The sequence below is a fragment of the Oncorhynchus kisutch genome, linkage group LG4, assembly GCF_002021735.2.
Source record: "Oncorhynchus kisutch isolate 150728-3 linkage group LG4, Okis_V2, whole genome shotgun sequence".
Lineage (NCBI taxonomy): Eukaryota > Metazoa > Chordata > Actinopteri > Salmoniformes > Salmonidae > Oncorhynchus > Oncorhynchus kisutch.
The window spans coordinates 32,987,056-32,992,529 of record NC_034177.2 but is presented as its reverse complement, the minus strand read 5'-3'; positions in this window follow the sequence as shown (position 1 = coordinate 32,992,529).

Here is a 5,474-nt window from a genome sequence, read left to right as displayed (position 1 = left end):
GGGTCAAATAAAAATAATCACAGTGGTTGTCGAGGGTGCAACAGGTCAGCACCTCAGGAGTAAATGTCAGTTGGCTTTTCATAGCCGATCATTCAGGGTATCTCTACCGCTCCTGTTGTTTCTAGAGAGTTGAAAACAGTAGGTCTGGGACAAGGTAGCACGTCCGGTGAACAGGTCAGGGTTCCATAGCCGCAGGCAGAACAGTCGAAACTGGAGCAGCAGCACAGCCAGGTGGACTGGGGACAGCAAGGAGTCAACCACCAACTTACCATCCTGAGACAAGGCCGACTATAGCCAAAGATCTCCCTCACAGCACAACCCAAGGGGGGGCGGTGGCGTGGGGAATGTTTTCCTGGCTCACGTTATGTCCCTTGATACCAATTGAGCAACGAAGGTTTCCGACACCCTGTAGAATCCGTTCCCTGAATAATTCAGTCTGTTCTGGATGCAAAGGGGGGTCCAATCCATACTAGGGGAGTGTTCCTAGTAAACTGGCCAGGTCACAATATGAGGTTGGAATAATACTGTGAAATTGTGAAAATGACAATAATGCCCTTTTAGTGTATGACCTGGTTGGGATGGAGGTTTAATCGACCAATATAAAGAGAGTTCCAAACTTCTCTGCCAATAACAACTATTTTTTTGTTTTCCCCTACCCACTCAGATCACTCCCAGACAGTGCTGGCAAAATTCTTGCTTGAGAAATTGCCCTTTGCTAAGAAGCTATTTTGACAATTTAATTTTAAATCAATCACAGTGAGGTACTTAATTGTTACCCAGAAATGATTTGATATTGAGATAAAAATGGCTGCGTTGGACCTTTAATGCTACATCAATGGTTTCAGTATTTAATCCCCTCTCCCTCTCCCTATCTCTCCCTTCCCTTTCCACCCCTCCTCCACTCTTTCTCCCTTGGGTTTCAGTGTCTCTCAGTCATGTCCCTGTTAAGCGTTTTTTGGATACAGAGTGGGTTATGTGGGCCATGATGTGGGTGCAGGGCTATAAGAGCAGCCAACATTAAAGACACCGTTAGGGAGAGAACCCTGCTCTAGCTCAACATCACTGCTGTGACAAACACACAGTCCTGAGCCAAAGAGAGCCCTGAATGTGTGTTCCTGTGTGTGTGGCTCATAGATATTTAGGTCTTATTCATCCTCCACATATTGTCTGTACGCTAGCACAGCCCAGTGGCCAACCAGTGTCTCTACAGCAGAGTTCCATAATGACTCCACACATACAGTAGTTGTTGGCCTATAAATAGGCTAGACGGGTGATCCTTATCACAGCATTTCAGTCTAACTAGCTTAGAAATAATACCATCATTTAGGATGCATCTGAGGAGGGTTTGACCAGATTCTGCAGCTCGTCCGCCATTGAGGTGAAACATGAAATATGTCATTTCCATACTGGGTGTAGGCTAATGATGAGGTACACTTCAGGCAGCTGATTCACGACCAACTGTAGACTAGCTTACTCAGCCAACAACCAGCCCCAAGATATGACCAAAGGGCGCTATTATTCCTGACATTGTTTGACCTCTGACGTCCCAACTCAGCCTGCCCAGTGGGTTATACATTGCGTCCCCCGCGACCAGCTCGTACATAAAACATCCTCCATTCACGGTGCAAAGATGTCGGTTTTCCCCTTTACTATACTGAACAAAAATATAAATGCAATATGTAAAGTGTCGATCCCATGTTTCATGAGCTGAAATAAATGATTCCAAAAAGAATCCACACGCACAAAAAGCTTATTTGTCTAACATTCCGTGCACAAATTTGTTTAAACCCCTTTTACACCTTTGCCAAGATAATCCATCCACTAGACAGGTGTGTCATATCAAGAATCTGATTAAACAGCATGATCATTACACAGTTGCACCTTGTGCTGGGTACAATAAAAGACCAATGTGCAGTTTTGTCACACAACACAATGCCCCAAGTTTTTATTTTTTTCTCCTCCTTTTTCTCCCCAATTACAATCTTGTGTCATTGCTGCAACTATCCCTACGGGCTCGGGAGAGGCGGAGGTTGAGTCATGCATCGTCCGAAACATGATCCCCCAAACATGCTTCTTTACATCCGCCAACTTAACCCGGAAGACAGCTCCACCAATGTGCTGGAGGAAACACCATTCAACTGATGACTGAAGTCAGCCTGCAGGAGTCCGGGCCACCACAAGGAGTCGCTAGAGCGTGATGAGCCAATTGATGAGCCAAGCCCCCCTGGCCAAACCCTCCCTTAATCCAACCCAATTGTGCATGGCCCATGGGACTCCCGGTCACAGCTGGTTGTGACACAGCCTGGGATCGAACCCAGGTCTGTAGTGACACCTCAAGCACTGCGATGTAGTACTTTAGACCACTTCGCCACTCGATGTCTCAAGTTTTGAGGGAGTGTTTAATTGGCATGGTGCCTGCAGGAATGTACACCAGAGCTGTTGCCAGGGAAATTAATGTTAATTTCTCTACCATAAGTCACCTCAAACATTGTTTCAGAGAATTTGGCAGTACATCCAACCGGCATTACAATCGCAGACTACGTGTAACCAAGAAACCCTGGGACCTCCACATCTGGCTTTTTCACCTGCGGGATCGTCTGAGACCAGGCACCTAGACAGCTGCTGAAACTGTTGGTTTTCACAACCAAATAATTTCTGCAGAAACTGTCAGGGAAGCTCGACTGCACGCTCGTTGTCCTCACCAGGGTCTTGACCTGACTGCAGTTCCGTGTCGTAACCGACTTCAGTGGGCAAATGCTCACCTTCGCTGGCATGTGGAGAAGTGTGCTCTTCACGGATGAATCCCGGTTTCAACTGTACCGGGCAGATGATGTCGTGTGGGCGAGCGGTTTGCTGGTGTCAACGTTGTGAACAGAGTGCCCCATGATTGTGGTGGGGTTATGGTATGGACAGGCATAAGCTACAGATAATGAACACGATTGCATTTATCGATGGCAATTTGAATTCACAGAGATACCGTGAATAGATACTGAGGCCCATTGTCGTGCCATTCATCCGCCGCCGTCACCTTATGTTTCAGCATGATAATGCATGGACCCATGTCGCTAGGATCTGTACACAATTCCAGGAAGCTGAAATGTCCCAGTTTGTCCATGGGCTGCATACTCACCAGACATATCATCACTTGAGCATGTGTGGGATGCTCTGGATCGATGTGTACGAAAGCGTGTTCCAGTTCCCAACTATATCCACCAGCTTCACACAGCCATTGAAAAGGAGTGAGACAACATTCCACAGGCCACAATCAACAGCCTGACCAATTCTATGCAAAGGAGATGTGTCACTCTGCATGAGGCAAGTGGTGGTCACACCAGATACTGACTGGTTTTCTAAACACATACACTGCATCGTTGTATCTGTTCCATTATAGCAAATGTGAGAGCTTGGGCAGCACCATTGAGGCTATCTCCATTTTGAAGTAGTTCATTTTCTTCTTTTACTACTTCTATGAGTTCGCCAACAAACTGAATGGGTACATACTGCCACCTGGAGTTTCTTATTTTACCACTTCTATGAGTTGTATAACAAACTGAACAGGTGCATACTGCCACCTGAAGTTTCTTATTTTACTATGAGTTGGAAAACAAATTGAATGGGTGCATCCTGCCACCTTGAGTTTTTTATTTGACTATGAGTTGGAAAACAAATTGAATGGGTGCATCCTGCCACCTTGAGTTTCTTATTGTACTCTGAGTTGGAAAACAAACTGAATGGGTGCATCCTGCCACCTTGAGGTTCTTATTGTACTCTGAGTTGGAAAACAAATTGAATGGGTGCATCCTGCTACCTTGAGTTTCTTATTGTACTCTGAGTTGGAAAACAAATTGAATGGGTGCATCCTGCCACCTTGAGTTTCTTATTTGACTATGAGTTGGAAAACAAACTGAATGGGTGCATACTGCCACCTTGAGTTTCTTATTTGACTATGAGTTGGAAAACAAATTGAATGGGTGCATACTGCCACCTTGAGTTTCTTATTGTACTCTGAGTTGGAAAACAAATTGAATGGGTGCATCCTGCCACCTTGAGTTTCTTATTGTACTCTGAGTTGGAAAACAAACTGAATGGGTGCATCCTGCCACCTTGAGTTTCTTATTGTACTCTGAGTTGGAAAACAAATTGAATGGGTGCATCCTGCCACCTTGAGTTTCTTATTGTACTCTGAGTTGGAAAACAAATTGAATGGGTGCATCCTGCCACCTTGAGTTTCTTTTTGTACTCTGAGTTGGAAAACAAATTGAATGGGTGCATCCTGCCACCTTGAGTTTCTTTTTGTACTCTGAGTTGGAAAACAAACTGAATGGGTGCATCCTGCCACCTTGAGTTTCTTATTGTACTCTGAGTTGGAAAACAAACTGAATGGGTGCATCCTGCCACCTTGAGTTTCTTATTGTACTCTTGAGTTGGAAAACAAATTGAATGGGTGCATCCTGCCACCTTGAGTTTCTTATTGTACTCTGAGTTGGAAAACAAATTGAATGGGTGCATCCTGCCACCTTGAGTTTCTTATTGTACTCTGAGTTGGAAAACAAATTGAATGGGTGCATCCTGCAAACTGAGTTTCTTCTTTTACTACTTCTATGTGTTGGAAAACAAACTGAGCAGATGCATAGTGCAACCTGGAGTGTGCTGTTTGAATGGGTATAAAGCCAAGGTTGGCTGTTTACAGCCAGCTGCAGTTCTGGAATGTTTTCTCACAAGTATAATTGGATGGAATTATATGATCCTTCCTTAACAACTAGACGGGTGGGTTGTTTAGCAACAAAACCGACCCGTGCAAGAAAACCAATGCGTGCACAACTATGTGGCAAAACAGATGGGGTTGGCTTAGATTGTTGACAACATGTAAACTATATTTTGTCTCCACATATTTATTGAAAACGGAAACACATTTTCACAATGAGCACTTGTTGTCTCTCAAATACATTGCTACAGTTCTTTGTTAGCTAGCTAACAATATTTTTTCCATATTAGCATAGACTTCACATGAGTCAAAACACCACAAACCAGACATGGTAGCAATGACAATGAGTTGAAACGAGCCACCATAGATTCCTCACATGGCAGCTTGTATAATTTTTGTGACGTTATCAACCAACCCGTCGATAGGAAGTCCCACCCAGTACTTCAAAATGGTGAAAGTCCTCAATGGTGCAGCCCATGCTAAAATATGCTTTTTGGACATTAGAATTCTCCATCTAAAGCTATGGGTAAACAACAGACTGCTGCAACCTGACTGAGCTCCATACGCAACCTCAGGAAGTAGAAATAGCCACTAGCATTGTGTTATATTAAGACATATTTTCTATGTTTTTATTTTGTTGCATTGGGACATCAGAGGGTGAATGTTGTAAGGAATAATAGCGCCCTCTGACAGACCTTGAGGCTGGCCACCAGGCTTCTTCTACAGTAGGCTACAAATTCAACACAAAAGCAAACATCCACAAAAAATC